Consider the following 14,253-nt stretch of genomic DNA (forward strand, 5'->3'; position numbering starts at 1 on the left):
AACAGGTCCCTGTTCTTTACACAAAATGAAGTTCTCGTTTACACCAGAAAAGGAGTCGAACTAAGCATTTTACCCTATATATCTTCTGAAATTGCTCCCCTTCCTTCTTCTTTTCTAAGGAAGGTCTCTGTTACTCCATGTCAGCTGTAAAGGGAAAATGGCTCCTCAGTTTCAACTTGTTCTATTTACGCTGCATTTTCTTTGCTCCCGCCTCGGAATGTTTACCATGCCTGTCATCAAGAACAGCTTCAGAGCACACAGCAGTGCCAAGGGTGGTACCAGGTGTGTGTGTTTGGCAGTCCTCGCCTCCACAGCTGCCCACAGGCTCCAACTTGGATTCAGCCATGGTGATCATTCACACCCTTGCGGCAGCAGCATGTCGGGGTACTACCAGCAAAGACGACAAGCAGCAATAGTGAGCACCAGGGCAGCAGCTGCTGTGGGCAAAGGCAGGTGACTGCACCTGGCTCGTGTCAACTTCCTGCTCCAGCCACTGCCCTCCACCCACCGTTCTCATTCGGAAGGCTTTTGTGTCTCGCTGGTACCATGAAAGAATTGCCAGAATGATACAATCTTAGAGGAAGGGATCTCAAAAACATGTAGTTGGACCTGCTTGCTTTAAAGATAAGGAAGTGGAAGCCCTGAGGGTATAAGTTTTTTGGCCATGCTCATGCAGGTGGTTATTGGCAGAGTAATGACTGGAATCAAGTCATTGAAGCCACTTTCTAACGATCTTTCTGCCATACCCATGACTTTTCAACATTCGTTAGCACAATCCACAGTATGGAATAAATTTTACATCATCATCCACAGTATTACAGATATGCACAACTAACACAAAATCTCGCAAAACAGTAGTTATCTTTACTATATGTGATATACTCTAGTATTTTCTCTTATAGTATATTCATTTTAAAAGAGCCTGGAGATTGCTTGGCAGCATGTGTACTAAAACTGGAACAATACAGAGAAGATTAACATGGCCCCTACACAAGGATAACATGCAAATTTTCCCCATTTTTTTTTCACATTTACCAAATGTTCCTTTTCTTTCCAGGGATAATATTTATAGGTACACAGTAAAATAATTTGCATTTTTCCTAATTAGATACATCTACTGAATATCTAGGAAGGTGGAGTTGAAATAGGTGTAGAGAGGGGTCCCCGCCAGATCAAACCTGTCATACGCCCGATCAGGAATAAGCTTGTTGTCTGGTCTGTCCTTAATTCTGAAAAGGCAGAATGATCTAGCAGAAAGAACACTGGGTCTAGTCCTGGCTCCACCATCTTGCAAGTGTGTGACTTGGGGTGAATTTTCTCTGGGTTCTGCTATCTCAACTGCAAGATCAAGCTGTTGTTAATTGACAGGAGTTCTGAGAAGGGAACACAATAATGCAAATGAATGCAATAAAAAGCTCTATCCACAAGACTTGTCCTGGAACAGCGATGGTTTTAAATTCTCACATTTCAGAGAAATATGGTGTCTCAAGATGTTTCTGGATTCTCATCAAAACACCTGCATAATGTATTATGAATAAATTTGGTATAATAAAGGAAAACTAAGTCCTGGAACTGACTCATTTTTAAATGCTTTTGCAGGTGTTTAGAGAGGAGGAGTTGACCCTAAATCTTGAAGATGTTCAGCTTCAGAAAAGGAGAAGTCATTGAGGTCAAAGATGAGTCTCTGCTCTTGAAAGGAAAAGGTGATCGGTCACAAATTGAAAATCACAATCAAGGAAGGTTACTGTCAGTGAGTACAAAGAGGAAGAATTGAGTACTATAAAACAATCAGATGCAACAGCCATGCTGAAGGCTGGTGGAACATGTGGAGTGGAATGAATGAGAAGAAGAGTTCCAGACGCATTCAGTGCTGCCCAGCTGCTTTTGAAGAAGCCATCTTTCTAGGAGGTGGTTTGGCTTGGGTTCAGCATATTCCAGCTTTGGACAATCCAATAAATTTTTTTTAAAAACTGCTATAGAAATTATTTTTGTTAAATATTCAAAATGTCTGCAATAACATAACCTTGCCCAAAGTGACAGTTAGAAGGATCCTTGACAACTGAGAACGTTCGTCAAAGCCAATTCAGAAGCTGGTGGTGATGCTCTGCTTGGAGATATGACTAAGATAAAAAAAAAAAGACATTAGCAGTCCTACTAAGGTACTGAGAGCTGCCTCATGGCTGTTTCTGCTGTGTGAAACAGAGCAGAAATTGTAGCAAAGATACTGAAGAGGGGGCAGATCCTGCATGGCCAGAGTGGGTGGAGGTGGTGTGGAGGCGGTGTGGAGGTGGCGTGTTCTCAGAGCTGCATTTCTCACCAGTAACTTCAGGGAAATCACTTGAAAAAAAAAAAGACCAAAGAAAAGGTTACAGGTTTCAGTTAGGGGTATCGGCTGACAAAGTGCATGATGGTTTACGGCTGTCATGGTGCACGCCCACAGATAACATATTTTGTGCTTTTGAATGAAAAGACATTTGTACACTCTCTTAAAAAAAATGTCAGCTATGCTTACAACATTTATTCCACAACCCACCCAATAGAGCATTTGATATCAGCACACCCGTGGTGCAGAGGGGTGAGCCCCGAGTGGGGGCAGTGTGCCCTCTTTCCCCACAGACTCACCTCCAGCCTGTCTCATTTGCTCCACCAACACCTACTCCTATTGCACCCTCTGAAACCTCTGTTCCATGGTGAGAAATCCTCCCTTGACTAGTGGGGGGAGCACTCCTTTCTCTTCCTGTTTCCTTTGGAGTCTGGTTCTCTCAGCCATGAACTCACCATCCCACTCCACTGTTCCCAGACTCCCAGGGATGGGGAGGGAGATCTGTGTCCTCTTGACCCCTTGGAGACAACATTGCTCTTCCACCTTCATATAAATCCCTCCTTCCCTCCTGACGCCACCTGTTCGCCCACTGTGAGTGAGTGAAAAGTCACTCAGTTGTGTCCAACTCTTTGCAACCCCATGCACTATATAGTCCATGAAATCCTCCAGACCAAGAATACTTTAGTGGGTAGCCTTTCCCTTCTCCAGGGGATCTTCCCAACCCAGGGATCAAACCCAGTTCTCCCGCATTTGCAGGTGGATTCTTTACCAGCTGAGCCACAAGGGAAGCCCAAGAATACTGGAGTGGGTAGCCTATCCCTTCTCCAGCAGATCTTCCCAGCCCAGAAATCAAACCAGGGTCTCCTGCATTGCAGGCGGATTCTTTACCAACTGAACTATCAGGGAAGCCCATGACTGCCCCCAAACCTCCAACTGGCATCTTGGTGGCTTACCACTTTCTTTTCTATCCTAGAGCCTCCAATCAGCATGGCACTTCCATATCCACATGGACCATCACTACCCTCCCCCCTTCATTCCCTCTCTTCCCTGGTTACAAATCTGACTTTGGAATAACCTAGCATCATCCCTGGTGACTCAGAGGTTAAAGCATCTGCCTGCAATGCGGGAGACCTGGGTTCGATCCCTGGGTCGGGAAGATCCCCTGGAGAAGGGAATGGTAACCCACTCCAGTAGAGAATGGGGAATGCCTGGAGAATCCCATGGATGGAGGAGCCTGGTGGGCTACAGTCCTCGGGGTTGCAAAGATTTGGACACAACTGAGCGACTTCACTCAGCATCATCCCACTAGTGTTGTCCTCCACCTTCCGTCCCCCGTTATGTCCATTTCCCCTCGTTCTCTCAGCTCTCTTGTGGTTTGGCTTCACTCCCCATCCAACCTAGATTCTAGGGACGAGAGCTTCAAGCACTCTACTGACAATCTAGACCAATGGTCACGAATTTATTTCATAATGTACATCCAAAAGTGATACAGGAGAAATAATCAGGCACATATCTCTGACATTCACTCATTCATTCATAAATTGCATACAGTTTACTATCAGATCAACATTTTCTTTTTAAAATGTACCATAAATCATAAAGAATCCTCCTGCAATGCAGGAGACCCAGGTTCAATCCCTGGGTTGGGAAGATCCCTGGAGAAGGGAAAGGCTACCCCTCCAGTATTTTTGTCTGGAGAATTCCATGGACAGAGGAGCCTGGTGGGTTAGTTTATGCAGTCACCAAGAGTCAGACACAATTGAGAGACTAGCACACACACACACAAATATAAGGGCATTAACAGCCAATATTGTGAGAGCTTCATGAGGAAATGGCAACCCACTCCAGCACTCTTGCCTGGAAAATCCCATGGACGGAGGATCCTGATAGGCTACAGTCCATGGGGTCGCAAAGAGTCGGACACGACTGAGCGACTTCACTTTCACTTTCACTTTTCGGTATTCTCGACCCATTCCCGGTGGATCATTTCACACAGGCCCTGGAGGGAAGCACATGCCAGTCTCAGAACCACAGCCCCAATCCCTATCTCTCTCCCCACTGTCACATCCATCCTGAGAAACCAACCCGGAACCCATCAGCCATGGTATCCCGTTCTCTTCCAAGTGCCTGCATGATGCTGGGGGCCAGCTTGGTCCCAGGCAGCTTCTGTAGACTTACCTTTCTCCTCAAGGCCCTGTCACCGAAAGCCTCAGGGGCTAAAGCCAAGCCTGTTGGCAAGAAAACTTCCTGCCTCTCTGTACCACCAGCACTGAGGACAGTCCTGGCACTTGCCCTTGATCCTCAGCATCTGATGCATTGCATGGTGCGCACACATGGCTTCTCCATCACCCTGGGCCACACATGGCAAAGACATGAAGAACATACAGAGAAAAACCCAACAGGTCAGGGGTTCCAGTTGGGTACAGGCTTGGTTCTGAAGCTGTATGAGGGCCACTTGCCCCCACAGCACCTGTCTGCCCAGCATGACCCAACAATAGACCAGGCCTTCAGAAGCCAGACACACCACAGCTGACCGGGCTCTCATTAGGCCACATGTGACTGAATCAGTTTAATTAAAGCCCACTGCACACCCTGACTGTTCCAGAGGGTTGCTATGGAGACAGGAAATAGGGCCCCTCCAGACAAACTTCTCTTTACTCTCAGGCTTGGAGAAGCCTGGGCTCAGGACACCTCCATCTCCTTCTGACTCCAGCTCATAGAAGGATTCCTTGGCTATCACAGGGTGGAGGTGGGTGAGAGAGGGACGAATCTTGAAGCAGCAGAGCACTGATGCCAGAGCAGCGCTTAGGAGAGGTGATGATGAGAGCCACAGAGTGTGCTGGTGGCTGGGCTTTCCTCTCTGGCCGGAAGGAATCTTTTGCATTTTCCCCACCCCCCTTCCCCTGCCCCCTGCTCTTTACCTGGAGACGCAGGCCCAGGTGAGCAATGTCTGCAGGACACGCAACAGCTACCGTACTTTCTCAGGAGGGTAAAGATGATTCAGAAAAAAATCCCTCACTTCCCGTCAATTCTTTCATCTTCTCTTCCTCCACTCCCCAGCCCAGTGTTTCACATCCAGTGATCCATGACTGACCCCTGCCTCAGAGTCACTTTCAGGCCTATTTAAAATGCAGATTCCTGGGCCTCAGTCAGACTAAATCAGAAACTCTGAAACCAGAGTCATGAAGTCTGCCCAACTACTCCTTGTTAATCCACACCCCCTCTCCACCTTACCACCATTCCCATGCGCCCCCCACTCCTCAGGGCATCATAATGATGCCAACAGGGACTGAAAGGGAAGGTCCTGGGCAGGAATGAGATCCCCTGGGCTCTCACCTTCCTGCGCTGACCATGAGCGTCTCCTTTACTAAGCTTCATTTTCACCTGTGACATCTCACATGGCTCCTCAGGGCCCTGCTTAAATTAAGTTGGCCTACTTGTCACAAATGAATTCTGGGCAAGCTGGGGTCTTAATACCTTGACCTCAAATAAAGTCACCAAGAGGAAACCTAGTAAATCAGGGAGCTGAGATCTGACATAATGTTGATCTCTTCTGGGCCAAAACCACCGTCTACTATCAGGTCCCTGGTAATGGGTTTGCAAAGATGGAAATGTTAATCAGTGCTAAGCAAGAGTTACAAATGATAAAGACCAGTGCCATCTACTCACCTCCAGGGGATGGGTGTGAACTTGAGATAACTATGACCATGAAGCTCTTGAAACCCAAAGACAATTCTCTGAACCATTCCTCCACTCACGGAATTTCCGTGGCGCCAGTCCCTCTGCAGCTCTGACAAGTGAGCTATTTTTGTATGTGAACAAGTACAGTGATTGTTATCTGTGCTCTGAATCAAGGATAAAAAGGAAAGGTGAGAGGGAGAGAGAAGAGTGTGAGAGAGAAAAAATGGAGGCGAGATGCAGAAATACAGAAATGTAGGAAGGATACTGGAAACCAGAAGAAAAGGAGCCAGGTGCCCTTCCCGGGGAGGAAGCAGCCCAGAAGGAAGGGTGAGACTCCAAACGGCCAGGTGACACCTTGGCAACCATACGACAGCGCCTCCCTCTGGTCTCACAGGATCCTGGAGCGGCTAATGATGACATACTCAAAGGGCTTCGAAAGAGGTCAAGTGCTACTCGTTCAGGGGCCAGATCCCTGTTTGTGATCCTTTCCAACAGCCCCAGCCTAAGACCTGGACACTACAGACCACGTGGCGAACCAGCAAACACTTTTCCATTAAGCAGATCCCCATCTACTCTTCCGGCACCGGATTACCTAGGGACCTTAATAAGGATGCTACTTTAGCAAGAAACTGAAAACGAGTAGAAAACACTCCCTTAGAATATGTTGAAACCCTCCTGTAACACACCACTCCACCAAGAGCCCATGTTCCACATATGTTTTAATGCATTTATACATTTTTGTTTTGAGACCAGCAAGGCCTGAGCCACAGCTTCCTGCATTCTGCCTCGTCAGCGTGAAAAAATTTGTTGCCCTAGGCCCCTTCAGTTTCCTCTGGGGCTCTCCTTCTCCTCAGAGTTTGACTAAGATGAGAAGTTTACCCCACAAGGTAATAGAGAGACTGTTCTCGGTTCTGATTCAACCCTTGGGCTTCCTGTCATGAGGCAGCTTTGCGGAGGTGTGCTTGCCACCACGACCTGACCACAAGAGGGAGCCAGAGAGCAGCGAGGGCCCAACATTCCAACCCCGCCCCCCGCTCCGAAGAGCCGAGTCCCAGTCCCTCCTCCTTCCCAGCAACTGGGAAGCTTAACAGTCCTTGCGGATCCACTGAAACAAACATGTCACCTTTATTGTACGGTTCCTTGGTAAACTCCTATTTTCTTCTTTCTCAAGTTTGGGTAGAAAACAAAACAATTAATTTAAAAAGCAGCACAGGAGAGCCCAAACATTATTTATGTCTCTAATTATCTCATTCTAGTGGGTATTTTAGTCCCTGTCTGGTCAGGACATTAATTATCTTCATAACTACAGCAAAAGTTAAATAATAAGCACCCAAGGCCCCAGCACTAGTATAATGTACAAGCCTAAATGAACGTATACATTTTATTAATGGATGCTTTATACAACTCCATATATTATAAATCAAACAAGAAACCTATTTCTAGCTTTTAAGGGTGCAGAGGAAAAGCTTTAGCATTATCGAGGATAATTTTTATTAAGTTTAAGACTCCCTTTTTTTGCAATAATGAGACTGTTATGAGGATAATTTAATCTAGTTTGTCATGAGGCACCCTGGCTTGTTAAATAAGTTAATAAATGACTGTGCATTAATCAAAGTGACAAAGCTATGAAGAGCAGGGGATGGGAGACAATTCTGGTGATAGTATTAATTAGTATTTAATTAGAAACTTAGGGCCCATAAATAAAAAAAAAATCATGGTAGAGACATTTATGCAAATTGCTAGCAGCCTGCAGTAGAGTTAGCTTTGCTTTAAAGAAACACGATTTTTTTCTCCTAGCAGACTGTACACAGCAGCACTGCGGCCACATCACGTGGCTTAAACGAGCTCGTCTTTTGTTTCCAATTTGTTCCAATTACAGGCCTGTAAATTCAAATCATTCTTTTGACTGTGTTGATTGAAATGTAGAGTTTCACAATTTCTACTGGGAGTTATTTAAAAAAAAAAAAAACATAAGAAGAAATGTTTTAGAGAAGTAAAGTATTTCAGATTTTTTTTTTTTCCTCTGCTGTTTTAATTAAGATGTGTGCCACCATTTCCTAAGAACAATTGTGGCTTCCATTTGGTACACAAACAATGCCTCCTTTCTAATCCTGGTGAGCTGTAACTGGGTTTTGTTATGTGATATTATATTGGAGACTGCATGGGCTCAACTGCCATCGTTTTTATTATAATCATAGCACTTTTCCCTTTTCTCTCAATCACATGCTTTGATAATGGGCAATTTTTGATGGCCCCAAAAGATAATAACCATTTGGTTCTGAACGTCACTGCTTTCCTAGGGTACATGTCCTCTTTTTCAGACTTTATTATTTGTTGCATTTATTCAAGAAAGGTTATCCACAGTAAAAACTGCTTTTTCTATTCAACAGTCTATCTCTGTCATGGTTCATTTATGTGTGAGCATGACGGACTGAAACCCGTATTATCCACAGCTGACAAGTGTCAAGCCGACAGTTCAATCAGCCCTTCCTTAAGATGATGCCCAGGGCCCTGTGTTTGAAGTAGGACAATAAAGCAGGCAACACAATCAGGGTCAAGCTGATCCAATCCCTGTATATAAAGGGGATTCTGCCTAATAACACAGTGCGATTTTTTCCCCCTCTCCAAACACATTAGTCCTTAAACAGTGACTTGGCCCTTAAGAAAATCTGTGACTGACACGCAAATGCTGAAGTTTTAACGCAGTTGGTTTATCCATAACCTCATGGGGCTGCTGCTTTGTGCAGACTGGTTTTGTCAAAGTCAGAAAAATAATATATTCAGTGTCTGATCATTTTTAGGGAGCTATTTGAATGGGATCTTAAGTCAGACATCCTGATATTGACACAGGGATCAGTTTCTTGTCCTTTTGTTTTACATATGTGGAACAGATCATTTGCATCGGCTAATAAAAATTAAATCTCTGACAAAACCACACAATAGTGAGCTCCCTTCAGCAACATTCCACCATTCCCTCCACCTGCTTTGGAAGGAGAGTTTCTTGGTGTTTTTTGATAGGTCTCTCTAGAACAGACTAGAATGCAAACATAATCTTAAAAATCAGTGCTCCCTCAGTTTGAGCAACACTTCAACTCAAACACGCATGAAGCCACGCGTGCATGGTCAGTTATGTCTGACTCTTTGTGACCCGGTAGTCCACCAGGCTCCTCTGTCCATGAGATTTCCCAGACAAGAATATTGGAGTGGGCTGCCATTTCCTTCTACAGGGGATCTTCCTGACCCAGGGATTGAACTCATATCTCCTGCGTCTCCTGCATTGGCAGGTAGATTCTTTACCACTGAGCCCCTGGGGAAGTTTAGGTATGAAACCATTTTACTGCAAATCCTACCAACCAACAGCAGAGCCAAAGTCAACCAAAGGCTAATAGTCTGCAGAGGGCCCCTTGGAGGGGTCAGGAGACTATTACATTTGCTCTTCTCCAGACTTTGAACCACTGCAGAAGGCAGCAGGCAGGGAAGAAGTGCTCACCTACCTGACAGTGAAAATGAAAGTTGCTCAGTCGTATCCGACTTTTTGCAACCCCATGGACTATACAATCCATGGAATTCTCCAGGCCAGAATACTGGAGTGGGTAGCCGTTCCCTTCTCCAGGGGATCGTCTCAACCCAGGAATCAAACCCAGGTATCCTGTATTGCAGGTGGATTCTTTACCAGCTGAGCCGCCAGGGAAGCCCCACCTACTTGATAGGTGCCTTGGATAGGGAGGAAGCCAATGACCCTCTGAAAGCTTCATAAAGCTTTTGCCCTAGAAGGTACCATCAAAGAGAACATTGAAAGCAACCTCCAGGCTTTATGGATGAGGGAGGCTCAGAGACATTTGTGACTGCCAGTGTCAAGGAGCTTGGCAATGGCAGTGGAAGGGCAAAGTTAACAACAACAACAGAATCCTCCGTGTTTGCTTCTCATTATCTGGTATTACTGGGCAGACCCAAGGTAATGTAGGAGGGACTGCTGGGAAGCAGAAGTCCAAAACCAGACAGTGAGTAATGGCATCCACGGTTACCAAATAAGACCTTATATCGATCCCTTTCTTGGACTGTTCTGGAACTTTTAAGTAATATATTATTTTTTTTAATAAATCTATTTTTCAATGGAAGGATAGTTGATTTACAATATTGTGTTGGTTTCTGCCAAACATCAACATGAATCAGCCATAGGTATATCTATGCCCCCTGTCTTGAACCTCCTTCCCACCGTCTCTCCATCCTACCCCTGTAGATTGTTACAGAGCCCCAGTCTGAGTTCCCTGAATCACACAGCAAATTCCCACTGGTTATCTATTTTACATATGGTAATGTATATGTTTCCATGTTACTCTACACATTTTTTGTTTGTTAGCTATTCTCCATTTATTCCAATTATAATGTCCTTCCATTTATAATGTCCATCCATTTAGCCACGCTTGCTGGCCCACTCTGGCCCGGCAGACCACATCATCCAGGCTCTCTTGGTGGTTAGAGGTCGTGGGGAGGCACTGACAACAGTCAGCCAAAGGTGGGAGGAGAGAGGCCAGAGGGTCCCTTCCTTCCTCACTCCCTCTTGATTGGCTATCTCTGAAGACAACGGCCCCTCCAGCCCCCTGCTTCCACCAAGCCCCAACTCCAGAGCTCCAGCTCTCATGGATACAGATTTGTGGGTTTCTTCCTCTAGCTCCAGCCCTTTAGTCCTGGGGGGCTGAGAGTTTCCCACTGTGGCTAATTTCTTGGTACCTCTCTGTCTCCTGTTTGTTCACCTAGCCCTGCCCGTACTTCCGAACACAGTCCTTTGTTTAAAGTTACCTTTGGAACCATCTCAGGTGAACTGTTTTCTGCCAGGACCCTGACTGATACGTTGAATTACTCAGCTTCTACTTGCTCTTCCTACTTCTCATCCAGTAGTCTTTAACATACTTCGGAATCTCATAGAGAATCTGATGAAAGATATTAGCTCTCTCCCCAGAAAGCAAATTCACTTACACACATGTGCTCAAGATTTTGTGTGCAGTTTTAAAGTGTTCCCAGACTCCTTAAAGACTTTCTACAAATCTTCTAGGCAGGCTGTAGAAACTCCAATCCATTCTCTCACCTCTGCTAAGCAAATCTTCCCAGAAAACCTATTTCTTCCATTTGATCATGTTCTCATCAAAAATCTCTAGTGGTGTCCTACCAAGCACCATAAAACAAGAAGCCCGAGTCCTCAACAAAATGTCCCAGGATCAATCTGACAAGTTAGCAGCATGCTTGAGCCATTTCTTACCAGCTCACAAGAGATTATTAAATTTTCAAAGCCAGTTGTTAAACACAGCATTATTCCAAATTAGATTATATAAGCTTACAACTAAATGTCTTTATTAAAAATAAGGGTACTATGGACTTCCCTGATAGTCTAGTGAGTGAGACTCTACCTGCCAATGCAGGGACCATGGGTTTGGTCCCTGACCCAGGAAGAGTCCACGTGCCATGGGGCAAGTAAGCCTGTGCACCACAGCAATTGAGCCCACGTACCTAGAGCCCATGCTCCGTGGAGAAGCCACCACAATGAGAAGTAGCCCCCACTCTCCCCAACTAGAGAAAGCCTTTGGGCAGCAAAGAAGACCCAAATATAAATAAATAGAGGTAATAAAGATAAATACTCAAAATGTGTTGCTTTCTAATGATCTCACTACTATCTCTGCCCTTGAGGTTGTCTATCCTGCCTGAATGGTGGAAACACTACTTAGTGAGGTACTGTTGTGCAAAGCTTCCCAACTCCATGATGGCTTATAGAATATTTACATCATGGAAATTAGCACGCACTCTGAGTCAGGTAGAATCCAGGCAGTCTGTGTTGATTGTCTAGATCAGGGCTTGGCAAACTACATCACACAGGCCAAATCTGGTCCACAGTCTGCTTTTGCAGGATCCACATGTTTCTACATTCCTAAAGGATTGCTTTAAAAAATTTTAATTAATTCTAAAAAAGAGGAGGAGGAAGAGACTGTTTGTGGTCCACAAAGTGTAAAATATTTACTCTCTGGCTCTTGCCTGGAAAATTTTGCCAACCCCTGGTCTAGACCTTAGAAAGTGATGGATAAGACATTAAGAATGCAAATTAAACTTAAAGGTGTATCCTGCCTATAATCATTACACCGTGAATGGCACACAATTAAGGAGATGTTCTTCCAGTATTTGAAAGCTATGACCCCATCAGCCCAGAAGTCTTTCTCATCACTGATAAACAAGTGAAGTTTCTACATACATCTTCATTGTTTCATGTTCATCCTCTCTGTCAATGGAAGTCAAACGTCAACCAGCATTCATATTGGGACTATCCTCGTGAGCCAATGGCAACCAAGCATTCATTTGCAGTCTGATTTTGTAAAATCACAACTGAATCATGGCCATAGGTTAACTACACACACAAGAGTTCAGCAAGAAACAATAATAACAAACAAACAGGAAAGCATTATCTGAGAATCAATGGGCTAAAGAGTATTTTGTAATAAAGAGTATTGTATATTTTATTATCATTTTTATACACCCTTTACATCAGTATAACTTATAATAAATTTATGTACATATATACATGAGGTTGTTTTTTCTAGAAAGCCAGTTATTAAACTTTTACCAGCACACTATTGACCCCACCCCCAGAGCCTAACTGGTCTGGATGATGGCCTTGGCACTGGGATTTAAAAACTACCCCTGAGTTATTCCAATGCATAGCCAATACTGAGAATAAGTGGCTTAGGGGAGAGATCAAAGTCCAGGAAACAGAATCCCCTTAAGGTTTTGTTCTCTTTAATCAAAAAGACCACTTGAATCTGGACAAGGAGGTGCTGGGAGTGAGCACGAGGCGGGTGTTCTGGGGCAGGGAGCTGGGAGGGTCCTCCAGGAGCTAGACACACATCACTGGACTGGCTTTTTTCCAATTTCTCAGACGAGAGTTTTCCTGGAGCAATGTCGTCACAGTCTCCTGGACACGCCACTATCACTTCCTCTCCCAAAGGTATTCTCACTATAAATCTACCAAAGGTCCCCTTTCCTCTCCCGTCTCCCACCTGAACCTTACCATCCCTCCCATGCCAGCTTAGATACCCTCTCTCCCCTCAGAACTTCCCCAGGGGTGACAGGCTGGTCCATCTTCCTCTAGTCTCCACTGACTCCTTGGTAACAAAACCCCGATTTATTAGGACAGAGCTATGCCCAGTTCAAGACTGTTTCCAGGCCTCCCTTGTAACCAAAGTGGCCAATGTGACAATTTAGCTAATGAGACCTCAGCTGAAGCCTGCCGAGGATTGAGGGCAGAGCCTGGGCTTTCTGGATAGAACTGCCAGATTCAGACCCCGCCCCTGGTCTTCTCCAGCAGTCATGTCCAGAGCATGAGGCCATCATCCATCTCCAAAGGATGGAGGAGGACAAAAACAGCCGAGCCACACCACCAGTCCCCAGCTGCTGGCCTTTGGAGGTCTTGTTCTGTGAGGAAAACAATTCCCTCACTGTTCAAGCCATTCCTGGTTGGATATTCTGTGGCTGCAACCATACGAAATGCCAGTCCAGCCATCCTGCAATGACTGCCCTGCCTGTAACTCTGTACAACTGCAGATTTGTTCTACTCCACCTAGAACAGCCATCTCCAATGTGTAAATGGGTTAAGTCCCAGATATTTTCCTATTGGAATACAGTTGCTTTACAATGTTGTTAGTTTCTGCTGTACAATGAAGTGAATCAGTCAAATGCATACCTATATAGTATGTGAATCAGTAAGTGATGTGAATATACGTGAATATAGTAAGTGAATCAGTCAAATGCATACCTCCCTCTTGGACCTCCCTCCCATCCTCCCTCCCACCCTGAAGTCCTCACAGAGCACCAAGCTGAGCTTCCTGCGCTGGACAGCAGCTTCCCAGTAACTATTTTATACAAGGAATGTCAATGCTATTCTCTCAATTCATCCCACTTTCCCCTTGCCTTCTCCCCCACCTCACGTTTAACTATAAACCAGTTGTTTGACATTTGAGTGCACTCTCCCTATAAGACTATTTTAGAACATACAGAACAAAGGTTTGTAGTAGTATGTCAACTCCTGGCATCATCCAAGTGATTAGAAACAAGATTCAGGCAGAGTTAGGCTCATATAGCTTCATAAAGAAGTTAGATCTCCTGCAGAGATTTGTAAACAGGAAGGAAATCGAGAGCAATGATTCTGAAAGATTTGACTTTTGCCCAGAACTTATTTTTGAGGCAGGAGGATCGCGTGTAGGTACAGC

The 14,253-nt window shown here is 45.0% G+C and overlaps 1 pseudogene; it reads left to right on the top strand.

Moving 5' to 3' along the window:
• Positions 1 to 929: 929 nt before the first annotated feature.
• On the top strand, positions 930 to 1,024 carry LOC112580732 (annotated as a pseudogene).
• Positions 1,025 to 14,253: the final 13,229 nt, after the last annotated feature.

This window comes from Bubalus bubalis, chromosome 19, assembly GCF_019923935.1.
Source record: "Bubalus bubalis isolate 160015118507 breed Murrah chromosome 19, NDDB_SH_1, whole genome shotgun sequence".
Lineage (NCBI taxonomy): Eukaryota > Metazoa > Chordata > Mammalia > Artiodactyla > Bovidae > Bubalus > Bubalus bubalis.